The following is a 12,556-nucleotide window of genomic DNA, read 5'->3' as shown; positions in this document are numbered from 1 at the left end:
GGTAAATCCCCATTTCCCATTTTACCCTTCCCCATTCCCATTTGTGCCCCATAGGGCATAATGGGAGTGGGTAAGGCGCTAATTACGCCATCGTAAATTACGGTGGCGTAATTAGCACCATGGTCCCTTAGCGCCATGGATTTTAACGCCTGCAAAAAGCAGGCGTTAAAATCCCCATGGCGCTAAGGGACCTTGTAATCAGGCGTTAAGGGTCGGCACCGTTTACGGCGCCGTTAACCCCTCAACGCCTGACTTGTAATGAGGCCCCATGTGTGGTTTGCTTGTGTGATGTGTTGTGCTTGACTGCCACTACATGTTATGTGTACATGGTTTTCATGTGCGAGTCATGCAATGCTTCACTGATGTGTGCCGGCTGTGCAGCATGCTGGACATGTAGAGCAGACCGGGACTGTCCTCATCACCACACTTGCAACCTACTCCCATGCTAGTCACCCGGCTGCCCCTCCGGTGCATGTTCCAGCTCATTGGCCCTTCTGCATGTAGCCTGGGGTGTCTTTCCACTCAGCACTGGGACTACGTCATCGCATAACTGACGTACATGTGTGTTCTGCCTGCATGCGGGTACTCCACGTAGGCATGCACCCTTGCCCCTCCATCCTCCTGCACCCCAATTTCACCATGACACTGGTGGGTATCATGATGGAGTACTGCAATGGCCTGTTCAATGCTCCTGTGTACATGCACACTTCCCCCTGTCAACCTGCCAGACACATACAGTGGGGTACATTCTTTGTCCTTGATGCAGGGTGTCTCACTCGGACTGTGCAGATGGCAGATGCTCCGCAGGGACATTAGTGCCCATTCATGCTCCATGTGCATTCCATGCATGCCCCTATGTGCCCTTGCCCAGATGATCATTGTAGTACGTGTCCAGGATGACCTACATTTAATGGCATTTGATCATCCATTCCATGCCCACTCTGGCTCAGTCCTGCATCACGCACATGTTTAGGGTGTCACAGTCTGTGTGGGGCACAGGCCTCCCCCTGTTTAAGGCCCCCTGCCTCTGTTCAACTGGTGTAGTGGCTTCTGCACACATGGGTGCACTACTGAGGGTTCATCATGTGTCCTGCTTACTGTCCCATTCTCATCTGCTGTGTTGTCAGTTGACTCAGATGATGCAATTGACGCTAGTCAACACTGTCTGCCAATACACAGGTCTCTGGTCACCCTTTCGCTGACATGCAATGCCTCCCTGCATTTTCACTTAGGGGGGGGGCTTGCTTGTAGCCATGCAACCCATTGCATGCACATTGCATGTGATACCTGAACTTGCCCTTACACTGCCTTCATGTTTATTGATAGACATCATAATGTGCTTGTTCATGTAGATAGTGGGTAACTTACACATGTTCTGCACTGCATCAACCCACTTCTGAGCCATATTACACCGTTCTACATGCCTACTCACTGCTGCAATGTGAAAGTGACCTGGCATGTATGGTCAGATTTTCATCCCTTCTCTGTCATGAATGCCACGGGCACAGGTGCATCCTGTGACACATGTACTCAGCATTGGAACTCCCTAGGGGTTGTTTAGCAAAGTTGATTGGTCAATCTGCGGTCTATAACAACTGGCATAGGGCGCAGATTGCATGTAGCCTGCCAATCGGGTTGTAATGACTGTGGAGCTGCCTTCACGTGTGTATGTGTACACATTCACATGCATCAAAGCAAGCAGAGTTGTAGCTGCTTGCTTTGCTGTATTGGATGCTGTTCATGTTCACAATACAGGTGTATGGGCAAAGGGGTGTTTTTTAACGCTTTCACATGTACATATGCAAGCAGCTTCAACGTTGGGTAGTGCAACATTGCGGCTACTCACATATGTGTGTGTGAAAGTGTTCATTTACACATGTGTCTGCCGCAGCTTTTTAGTTGACTGACTAACATGTAGTTGATTGATGTTAATGCTGGTGAGATTTCAGCATTGCGCACGTTATGTTCAACTGGCATAATCCTGAAGGTGCACTATGGTGCAGTATGTGTGCGCCCAGGCCCACTTTGCTAATATGGTGGGGCCTGGCCATGAAGATTTTACACAAGGAATGATGGAATAGGGCACATTCATAGCACAATGTGCTCAATCAGGCCCTGAGGGGTGTTGTGGAGGCTTCATGTCCTGCAGCTCGGACCGTACTGGGCGTTATGGTCCCTAATTCCTGGTTGCAGGCACTTACTTTGCTTGGGACATTCACTATATCTACATGGCCCATGACACCCAGTACGGGCTGAGCTGCAGATGGATGAAGCTATATTGGTGATGATGGTTTAGTGATGCATGTGTACATGCATATTACGTGTGTCATTGTGTGTTTGGATTCACTTGCAGCACTGGTCAATTTGTAGTTCAGACATGCTTATGGTATGTGCCATCTCTTTGTTGCCATCTGTTTTTTCTGCCTGTGACATTGTTACCTGACCGAGGTGGTGTCTGATGGAGGTGATATACTACATTTTGTACTTGTGTAGGCTTTGCTATTTAGACACATCCATTTCTGCTTTTGGGATGTGCTTGCCTACCAATGCCACTGGATGCATGCCAGGTTCTCATTTGTGTGTGACATGTCTGCTTCATGTGTTGGCTGTCGATGTGATGTCTGTGTGTGTGGGTTATGTGCTTCTGACTTGTGTACTCATGTTTGTTTTTTTCCCCTTTTCAGATGATGACGCAATGGAGCCAGAGGATGGTGTTGTCATGCCAGGCACAGGGTTGCTATCACACCAGCAACCCGGCACAAGTGTGGGTCGTGGGGTGGTAGACCACGAGAACCCACTTTTGTTACAGACCATCGTTCTAGGGCTGGCAATGAGTCTAGTCCGGATGATCACTCTGACGATAATGTCGAGTTGGATGTGCGTCATGTCCATTCATCAATGGTATGTGATTCTGATGTAGACGCTCCTCTGTCCGCGACACCTGCACCGAGGGGCCAGACGGTGGTGGGACCTCTGCCTGTGGTGGATCGGGGCGCACGGTCACACTCCACACCAGTTGCTGATGTACCTGGGGTATCACGTCAACGGAGGAATGTAGTCCTGCAGCCGCGGGCGATGCCAACCCAACAAGGACCGCGGCTCCTTGGGCCCCGTGGGTGTCAAGCCCAGCAACGCGGTGGCCGTGCGCCACCGGGGTATACTGAGTGGGAGCAAGCCATGGTTGCCAATTCCGAAGAACAGGGGGCAACAATTGATAATATCACTCAGAGCTTGGAACATGTGGCCCAATCCGTGCTCCCCCTGCTAGGCAGGTGGATCTCCAGCAGCGGGCGGCACAGTCCAGGGCCCGCTCGCTCAGGCTGGGCATGGCGGCCTCAGACAGGGCACGCCGGGCTGAAATGGTGTCTCTGCGTCAAGCAATTGCTGCTCACGCAGAGGCACAAAGGGAGGCCCTGAGGGATGACCATCAATCCCTCCGATCTACTCTGGGTGTGCTCTTGATGTCAAGGCACCTTTTGAGTCAGAGGGTGAGGAGGATGACGATTTATTTCCCACACGGGTCGGGCTGTGCAGGCATTGAGCCCATGGAGATTTTTTTTTATCTCAACTTCATCGCATGTGGGTGTTGAGGTGCACCCTGTACCTCCGCCCTCCTGGGTGCCTTCCTCCCCCCCCGGGTCGTATGTGGCCATTTTTGATTGTTATAGTCAGTTTAATTTGTTAATATAGTTTAAAATTGCTTGTCTATTGTCCATTCATGTGACGGTGTGGTGCTTTGTGACTTTTGAAAGCATCCACTGTCTGTTCCAGCTGAGCCATTTAAGCTTGTCTCGTGTATGTGTTTGCAGCTTGGGGTCCTGACTAACATATCCCACTCCTGCTTCCCCTATCCATGGGCTCACAAGGATGGTTCGGTGCTACAACCATTTAACAAGGGCATTGGACTTTCGTCATATCTGTGGCCTATCTGGGGCCAGACGGTGGTGGGACCTCTGCCTGTGGTGGATCGGGGCGCACGGTCACACTCCACACCAGTTGCTGATGTACCTGGGGTATCACGTCAACGGAGGAATGTAGTCCTGCAGCCGCGGGCGATGCCAACCCAACAAGGACCGCGGCTCCTTGGGCCCCGTGGGTGTCAAGCCCAGCAACGCGGTGGCCGTGCGCCACCGGGGTATACTGAGTGGGAGCAAGCCATGGTTGCCAATTCCGAAGAACAGGGGGCAACAATTGATAATATCACTCAGAGCTTGGAACATGTGGCCCAATCCGTGCTCCCCCTGCTAGGCAGGTGGATCTCCAGCAGCGGGCGGCACAGTCCAGGGCCCGCTCGCTCAGGCTGGGCATGGCGGCCTCAGACAGGGCACGCCGGGCTGAAATGGTGTCTCTGCGTCAAGCAATTGCTGCTCACGCAGAGGCACAAAGGGAGGCCCTGAGGGATGACCATCAATCCCTCCGATCTACTCTGGGTGTGCTCTTGATGTCAAGGCACCTTTTGAGTCAGAGGGTGAGGAGGATGACGATTTATTTCCCACACGGGTCGGGCTGTGCAGGCATTGAGCCCATGGAGATTTTTTTTTATCTCAACTTCATCGCATGTGGGTGTTGAGGTGCACCCTGTACCTCCGCCCTCCTGGGTGCCTTCCTCCCCCCCCGGGTCGTATGTGGCCATTTTTGATTGTTATAGTCAGTTTAATTTGTTAATATAGTTTAAAATTGCTTGTCTATTGTCCATTCATGTGACGGTGTGGTGCTTTGTGACTTTTGAAAGCATCCACTGTCTGTTCCAGCTGAGCCATTTAAGCTTGTCTCGTGTATGTGTTTGCAGCTTGGGGTCCTGACTAACATATCCCACTCCTGCTTCCCCTATCCATGGGCTCACAAGGATGGTTCGGTGCTACAACCATTTAACAAGGGCATTGGACTTTCGTCATATCTGTGGCCTATCTGCTGCTGTACTACCTGTGTTAAAACCCCTAGTGGGGAAAATGTCTGCTTTCTCCACGGCATGTCTGCAATCAATTTTGGTGAGTACATCATTGATATGTCCATTTATTGATGTTGATTGTGATGCATGTTCTTTTCTTGCCTGTATATGTGCTTGATGCACTTCATGCTGTAGACAGTAGCCTGCACACTTTGGCTGTCAAAGTCACACTGATGGTGGGAGGAGGTCGGATGTAGGTCTCAGACATGGCCCAGTGACAACCAACATGAAGAAACACACACAGGAAACTTGCCAGCCTTTTATGCCCTTTCTGCAGGAAAATGAGCCTACAGACTACCTTTCCCAGCAGACACGGGGCCAAGAACTACAGAAACCTGGCCACGTTGGGTGGTTCCCACGTGTGCATGAGTGCGCAAGCAGAAGCACAGGGCTTGTGCTCAGATGTCCGACAGAAGCAGATGTGTTTCCAGGAGCTCCAAGCAAGGTGAGCAGCACGAGGGGCCACACCCCAGCCGAACTTCCTCCAGGCCCCTCACACATGCATGCTAAGTAGCGCCAGTGCTGGGGAGCTTGGCCAGGCATTGAGGAAGAAGCGCACAGTACAGCTAAGCTGCATTGAGGACCAAATGCCAAGTGGCTTTACAAGTTGTCAGGGTACACGCAGGAGGCGGCACCCATATCCTCGACTCCCCCCTGCTCCATAGAGGCTGAGTTATTAGCGCAGTAGCGTTCCTATCCAGAAACTAATACAACTCCCGGGGGCACCCAGCGACGCACAGACTTGAGTGCAGTGCATATCATTTGCATATGCAAATTGCCACATGCGCTACCTATTGAAATCCGCGGCTGGCAGAACACGACTTGTACTGAAGTCGCACCTCGCCACATGCGTCTAGCAGCTCACCCAAGGACCATTCTATCATCTGTGATTCTTAACACATTGTTCTTCCATTTACCGCGGGGCCACGTGCGGCTGCCTTATCGCATTGACAGTGTATGAACCACCACGGGGGCAAGGAAAAGTATACGAACAAAGCAGCAGACAAGAGTGTTTGTTTGGGCAGGAGTCACTTAGTTTGAGGCTCGAATGATGTTGTGTGTGTGGTGAAAACCCACACAGAATAGTAACTCACGCTCTCTTTGCAGCATTGAACTGCTCCTGTTACCGGACCTGAGAGTGCGCAGGCAGAAGGCCAGCACTCACCCCAGAGATAAGTCTCTCTTTGGCTTGCATTTGTCCCATTTTGTACAATGTGCATAAAGAACATGGTTTCTCTGATTGAGTATGTGTTATTGTCAATAGTTGTATTTTGTATTTTGCCTACTTTCCCTTTGCCCATCCACCTCCCCTCTCCTGCCCCTCTTTCTGGTTATCCTGAATAGCGATGCCTATCCAAACAATGGATCCCTGACCCTCTTTCCCCACCGAGGTCTCGGAGGCCTGTGTAAGTTTTACCTTGCAGGCGCCCAGACCGCAGAGGGGGTGGTTGGTTCGTGCCACTCCTGCGCCTGGAGACCAGAGCTGTGACACTACCCATCAGTTGTTGCATTCCTCATTGATTATTGTGTACTGAAAATGCTGTTGAACCATTGTTGAACTGTGGTACCTTGGTTGTTCTCTCATTCTGCTTGGACATGTGCTTGGCCATTTTCAGCAACTTCAAGTCATCTACTGGAGACTCCTCCAGGGTTTTTCGGTGGCTACAGGCTTTTTTCCCTGGTTTGGGGGTTTGGCTCTTTGGAGTTCTCTGCGATTTGGTATTTTTACCAGTCAAGGTGGCCTCTGAGGGGGCCGGACCCTATTTACACCCAAGGTAGAACATGGAAAACAAGGGGCAGGGGGATCCTGAAGCCAGGTAGACTAGAACGAAGAAGGCTACAGACCCCAGACACAGTTCTTCAGAAGGTCATGGTGATGTGTAAATGAGGGAGGGCCTTTTGTTGTTGGACAGTATGCTTGGGCTACAGTGTTTGGGCACTCTCTGACAGTGTCATTGTGGGGTGCTATGTACATGTGTTCTGCTGGTCAATGGCTGTTCCTGTGTTGTTTATTTTTCAGGTGTCAGGGGATTGTTGTGGTTTGACATGCTGGGGAGTACACATGGGCAATGTTCACATGTGATGCGTACAGGACACTGAGGGTCACTTGATTTCACATGCATGTATTGAGTGCATGTCCCTACTGACACACACACTTACACAATGCTTCACCACACATACAATCACCCTTCCATGCCCACATGTGAACACAGATTGCCTTCTCTGTCATGCTGTGGCCCTGCAGCGCATGATCACTTACCATTTGGGGATTGCGTACATGCGTCAATAGGTTATTTTTGTTGCTTGTCCTTTTTATGTGATGCTCAAGGTGTATCCCCAACACAATGGCTGCTCACTGTGCTGTGTGCTGAGCAGTGTGTTGCAGGAGACACACACAGCACACGGGTTAGGGATTAGCGGATTTGGCTTGGCCAATGTGCATGAGAACAGGCATTCAGTCTTTTGTTGATGGTACCACTGGTGGCATGCATTTGTGTATGACTTTGTATGTGTGGGAGGTTGTTGGTCAGTCATTTCATCTGATTCCATGTCAGGTGTGATTGTCTCAGGCCTCTTTTCATTTATCACTTGTCACATCGTATGTAATTGGTCATGTGTTGGCCTTTTGATGTTGCGTGCCATGTCATGGTGTGGCAGACAAGGGTGATGTGGGTTGGGAGGGTTTGGGTGACATACCAGTGATTGTCATGGCCTGGTCTGCAGGGGGGTGGTGTGATACACACCTTGCATGTGTTCCTTTTGGTCACACAGGATTGGTTTTGTTTAAGTAGCTAGGGATGCACACAATGTAGCACTTCCGTGGCAACATTCTCAGGGTGGTATGGTTGTGACAGTTGACTGTCTGTTTGTCATCATCGGTTGTCACCTGGTATCTGCCAGGCCTGCGTGCACTCCGCAGGGGTGGGAGTTTAGGTGAAAAATGTGGACACAAGCTGGGTCCGGGCCGCCTCGCCACGTGCCCATTCCCCTCCCATGGGCAGCGCCTGTGCCTGTGGTTGGGGATGTGGGGGCACCACCATGTCCACCGGTACATCCCGCCGTGTTGCAACATTGTGCAGGACACATGCTGCCACAATGATCCTGCACACTACTGGGGGTGCGCATATAGTAGCTGGCCGCCAGAGCGGTCAAGGGAGCGGAAGCGTGACTTGAGCACTCCGCATGTGTGCTCCACTATGCCCCTGGTTGCAATATGGGCAGCGTTGTATCTTACCTGGGGTGGTGTGGTGGGGTTCCGTATTGGCGTCATCATGTGGTTGCTCAGAGGGTAGGCACTGTCCCCTGGGGAGGTTAGGATGGTTGTCATTAGTTGGGTTTGTGTATTTGTCTGTGTGCGACATGCATGCATGTACGCAGACATTTGTACTCACCAATGAGCCATGTGTCGCTGTGCTTCCCAACTTCCAGGTCCCGGCTCAGGGCAGACATTCTGTAAATGAAACTGTCATGGGTAGACCCAGGATAGTTTGCATAGACAGAGGTGATGATTCCATGGGCATCGCATACAACCTGTACGTTGATGGAATGCCAGTGCTTTCAGTTTCGATAGATGTGCTCAGTGGCCCTACGTGGATTTAGGGCCACATGGGTGCAATCTATGGCACCAAGCACTTTGGGGAAGTGTTCCACCCTGTAAAAGTCCTGGACCACGGCCTGCGTTTCTGCGGGTGTTCTGGGCATGTATATGTGCCTGCAGACTGAGGGGGGCGCAGTCATGTTTGCCAACACCTGGTGTAGGCAGCGTGACTGCGTGGCCTGTGAAACACCCCCGACTATGGCAGTTGTCCGCTGAAATGACCCAGTGGCCAAAAAATGCAGGACATTGAGCACCTTCTCCAAGGGGCTCAATGCTTGGGAGCACAGGGTGGGTAATGTTAGGTCATCTTCCCATTCCCTGACCAGGTCTAGGATGATACGAGGTGGAAACCTATAACTGCCATTGACCTGGTCATCAGGCATCCCAAAAAGGCTGGTCTGGGGCAATAAAATGCGGGGCATGGCTATTCTCCTCCTCCTGCGGTGTCCCACGATCAGTACTGCGATGAATGGGGCATTCATCGTAGCTGTATATACGTGTTTGTTGTTTGCGCATACTTTTATACCGCACGCGGGGACGCTTCCGTATGCCTTCGTGTGGCAGACGTGTTGACGTCTGTGCGCGTCTTTTGGCATGCACAGGTTTCTTGTATTCGATTCCATGAATACGTGCTGTTCGCGTGCGTGTGGGCGTTCTGTGTATTTCCCTGCTGTACTTCCCCAGTTACGCTTTCTTTTTCACACGTTGTTCCCCATTCCGCATGTTCCGCCCCGTGTTCTGGTGATAGAGAAGTGCATAGGTAGTCCCAGCACGGCTCTGACGGCGCCATTTTGAGTGATCTGCAAGGCAGCGATATTGCCAGCAGAGGTGCCTGCTAGAAGACTGTTGCAATAGTCTAACCTGGAGTTTACGAGGGCAGATGCGAGAAGAGACATATTGCTAACAGATAAAAATGGACGCATTACGCACAGTTGCCTATTAATCCAGCTGCATGATGCTCGGGTTTTGGCCACATGTGGGCGCATGGAGAGGTCAGCGTCAATAGTAATGCTGAGGGTCTTAACGCTTTGGGCCACTGGAATGGAGACATCGGCAATCATAAATGATGTGACTAGATCCGGCAATGAGGATCTCTGTTTTATCGGCATTCAATGCCATAAAGTTCTGACTCATCCAGGAGTGGGTGATGGAGTAGATGGCAGCAATGGCTTTAGAATCAGTGGAGTAAGAGCCTGAAAGTTCGAGGATGACCTGGGTGTCATCAGCGTAGTTGGTATATAAGACACCCAGGTCATCGAGCAACAGGAGCATAGGGAGAATGTAAATGTTGAAGAGAGTATGGGACAGAGAGCATCCCTGAGGAACACCGCGGGTGAGCAGGGAAGGTATAGAAGATGAATTTTGGATCACCCGGGGACCGAGAAAAGAGGCTAGCCATTGCGTCATCAGGTTTATGCAGCCGACAATTGTTTGTAATCTTGTTGCCAGTAATGCGTGGTCTACTAAGTCAAACGCTGTGAAAAGATCTAGCAACATCAAAAGGGCAGGATGGCCACGGTCAATGATGGATCTGAGATTTGATTTTAAATCTAACATGGCAGTTTCTGTGCCAAGACAGTATTATGTACTCTCTATTCCGTCTGTCTGTGTCAAAATTGCCCCGAGGCTCATGTTGTCCGCATCAGTAGTGATGACTGTGTATTTTCCCTGCTTGTAGTTGTGCAATGCAGGCACATTCATTAGCATTTAATTTATGTATTCAAACTCTTCCTCACAATGTTCATCCCGTACAAATGTTACGTACATTCTTACTAAGTTCTACATTACAGCTGTGTGCTTAGCAAAATCCTTTCAAACTTTGAATAGTATTCACCATTCCCAGAAATGCCTGTACTTGATCTTTGCTCTTGGTGAGGCTTTATTCTTAATTGTCTCACTAAATGTCTCTTGGGCGATATGCCCCTTTCCAATATGACATGTCCCAGGTATTAAAACTCCCCCCTGTTTATCTTGAACTTTTAATTGCTTAAGGTCATGCCTGCCGCATGTTGCTTCTTCAGTACCCCATTGACCCTCCTGTTATGTTCCTCGATAGTCTCTACATATACTAGAAGGTCATCCTGGAAGAGCACAATACCTTCATCGCCATCAAAAATCCTGTACATAATGTTCTGGAAGACTGACGTGGCAGAATTAAGTCAGAAAGGCATTCTCTGTTACTGAAATAATCCTTCTGGTATTATAAATGCAGTCAGACCCCTCAATTATCTCTGGAGTGTTACCTGGTGCTAGACAGAGGTTAGATCAAGGATTGAAAACACCCTTGCTGGGCCTATGGTTGATAGTAACTCCTAAATGTTTGGCAAAGGGTTTCTATCTGGGATGATGCATTTATTAAGTTCTCTCATGTCAAGATACATTCTTACGTTTCCTGAAGTTTTCCACACCACCACCAATGATGACACCCATTCTGATGCATCTGTGCTTTCTATCATTCCTTTCTCTTGCAATTTCTTACGCTCTGCTTTCACCTCATCCGTCATGGAAACTGGGATATTGCGCATCTTTTGTGTAACTGCTTTGGATCCCTCCTGCATCCTTATTCGATGTGTGAATCCACTTAAGCAACCTACATCCTCCTTGAACACCTGCTCATGCATTTGCAGTAGATCCGGTGAGCCCATTTCTGTCGTCAATATGGCTTTTTCCGCATTGGAGTCTAGTTTTTTTTCTAATTTCTTTTGGTGAGCCCAACTCTGGAGTGGCAACGATCCTTTCTTCGAAATATATACCTTCACTGTTGCTTCTGTCACACAGTTGAATCAAATAATTGTATTTAATGCAATCAACTGTTACAAATATAATAGTTAAATGTGCAATCCAGTATAAGTTTATGGGCTTTTTTATGTTTGGATACTGCAGGGATCAGTATGATGATGTCAAAGTAAAAAATAATGGCTGAAACATTCTGCTTTGATCAAACTCTAAATCTCCACTCAGTTCCCCTCATTGATTGTCAGGTACTACTATAACATGTGATACTGATTTAGACAGCTGGTAGCGTGGCCGAGCGGTCTAAGGCGCTGGATTTAGGCTCCAGTCTCTCTGGAGGCGTGGGTTCGAATCCCACCGCTGCCAAGGTTTTTTTTTTTTTTGAATGCCCGTTTGGATTTTAAACTTTCAACCAACGTACCGTTTCCGAACTTTCAATTTTTTTTCACACTCTTCCACTGACCGATTTCCCTACAGTGACCCCCCCTTACGAATTTCCTATACAATGCCAGCACACCAGCAAAAAAGTGTATTCGACCCAACCGATTCGTTTTTAAAATCCTGACATTTTTTTCTTTGCTAACGGGGCACAACGTCTAGTTGGCTTACTAGAATGTGATAGATTCTGGGTAATTATTTGCATGAAAGAAACACCAAAAGCAACAAGTCGACAGACGTTTTTTCTATGATTTTCTATAGAGGATTTAGACTGGGGGAGACAGCAGCCGGTAGCGTGGCCGAGCGGTCTAAGGCGCTGGATTAAGGCTCCAGTCTCTTCGGAGGCGTGGGTTCGAATCCCACCGCTGCCAAGTAGTTTTTTTTTCTCCAATCTTCTACCCTTATTGTCAATGAACATTTTCATAGCTTTTATCTCAAGGTAGATGAATGGATGTTGGGGGGAGTACTAGGGCATGTTTTTTGAGCGCAGGGCAGGTGTGCCCTGGTCTCTGGTACTTCAATAATATGTTATAAAGACGTCCCCTTGTAATACGTAACCCTATTTATCCAACAGAGTCCCCCCCCACCCAAGCCTTTCCTTTTTATTATTATTTACATTTTATAATAAAGCAACCCCCGCAGCACGTGCAGCAATTAAGGCCTTAAAGTGAGTTGATTTCACAATGTGAACACATCTCGCTCCTGTCCTTGAGCCAGCCATTGTCCAGATTCCCCACATACTTTTTATCGCTGTGCTATCAATCTCGTTTAGTCGGCAAGGTATCTTTTACTGAATCTTAAAATTGTGCCAAGAGATTTTAACAAAATGGTGAGACACT

The 12,556-nt window shown here is 49.2% G+C and overlaps 2 non-coding genes across 2 annotated transcripts; both read left to right on the top strand.

Moving 5' to 3' along the window:
* Positions 1-11,563: 11,563 nt before the first annotated feature.
* Positions 11,564-11,645, top strand: TRNAL-UAG (transfer RNA leucine (anticodon UAG)). Its single transcript has one exon. It is a non-coding gene; the product is annotated as a tRNA-Leu (tRNA).
* Positions 11,646-12,006: 361 nt separating this feature from the next.
* TRNAL-AAG (transfer RNA leucine (anticodon AAG)) lies at positions 12,007-12,088 on the top strand. Its single transcript has one exon. It is a non-coding gene; the product is annotated as a tRNA-Leu (tRNA).
* The last annotated feature ends 468 nt before the right edge of the window (positions 12,089-12,556 follow it).

Source organism: Ambystoma mexicanum, chromosome 1p, assembly GCF_040938575.1.
Source record: "Ambystoma mexicanum isolate Mex_15411 chromosome 1p, UKY_AmexF1_1, whole genome shotgun sequence".
In the NCBI taxonomy this organism is placed as follows: Eukaryota; Metazoa; Chordata; class Amphibia; order Caudata; family Ambystomatidae; genus Ambystoma; species Ambystoma mexicanum.
The sequence above is the reverse complement of the archived record's forward strand: the minus strand, read 5'-3'. Positions and strand labels throughout refer to the sequence as shown.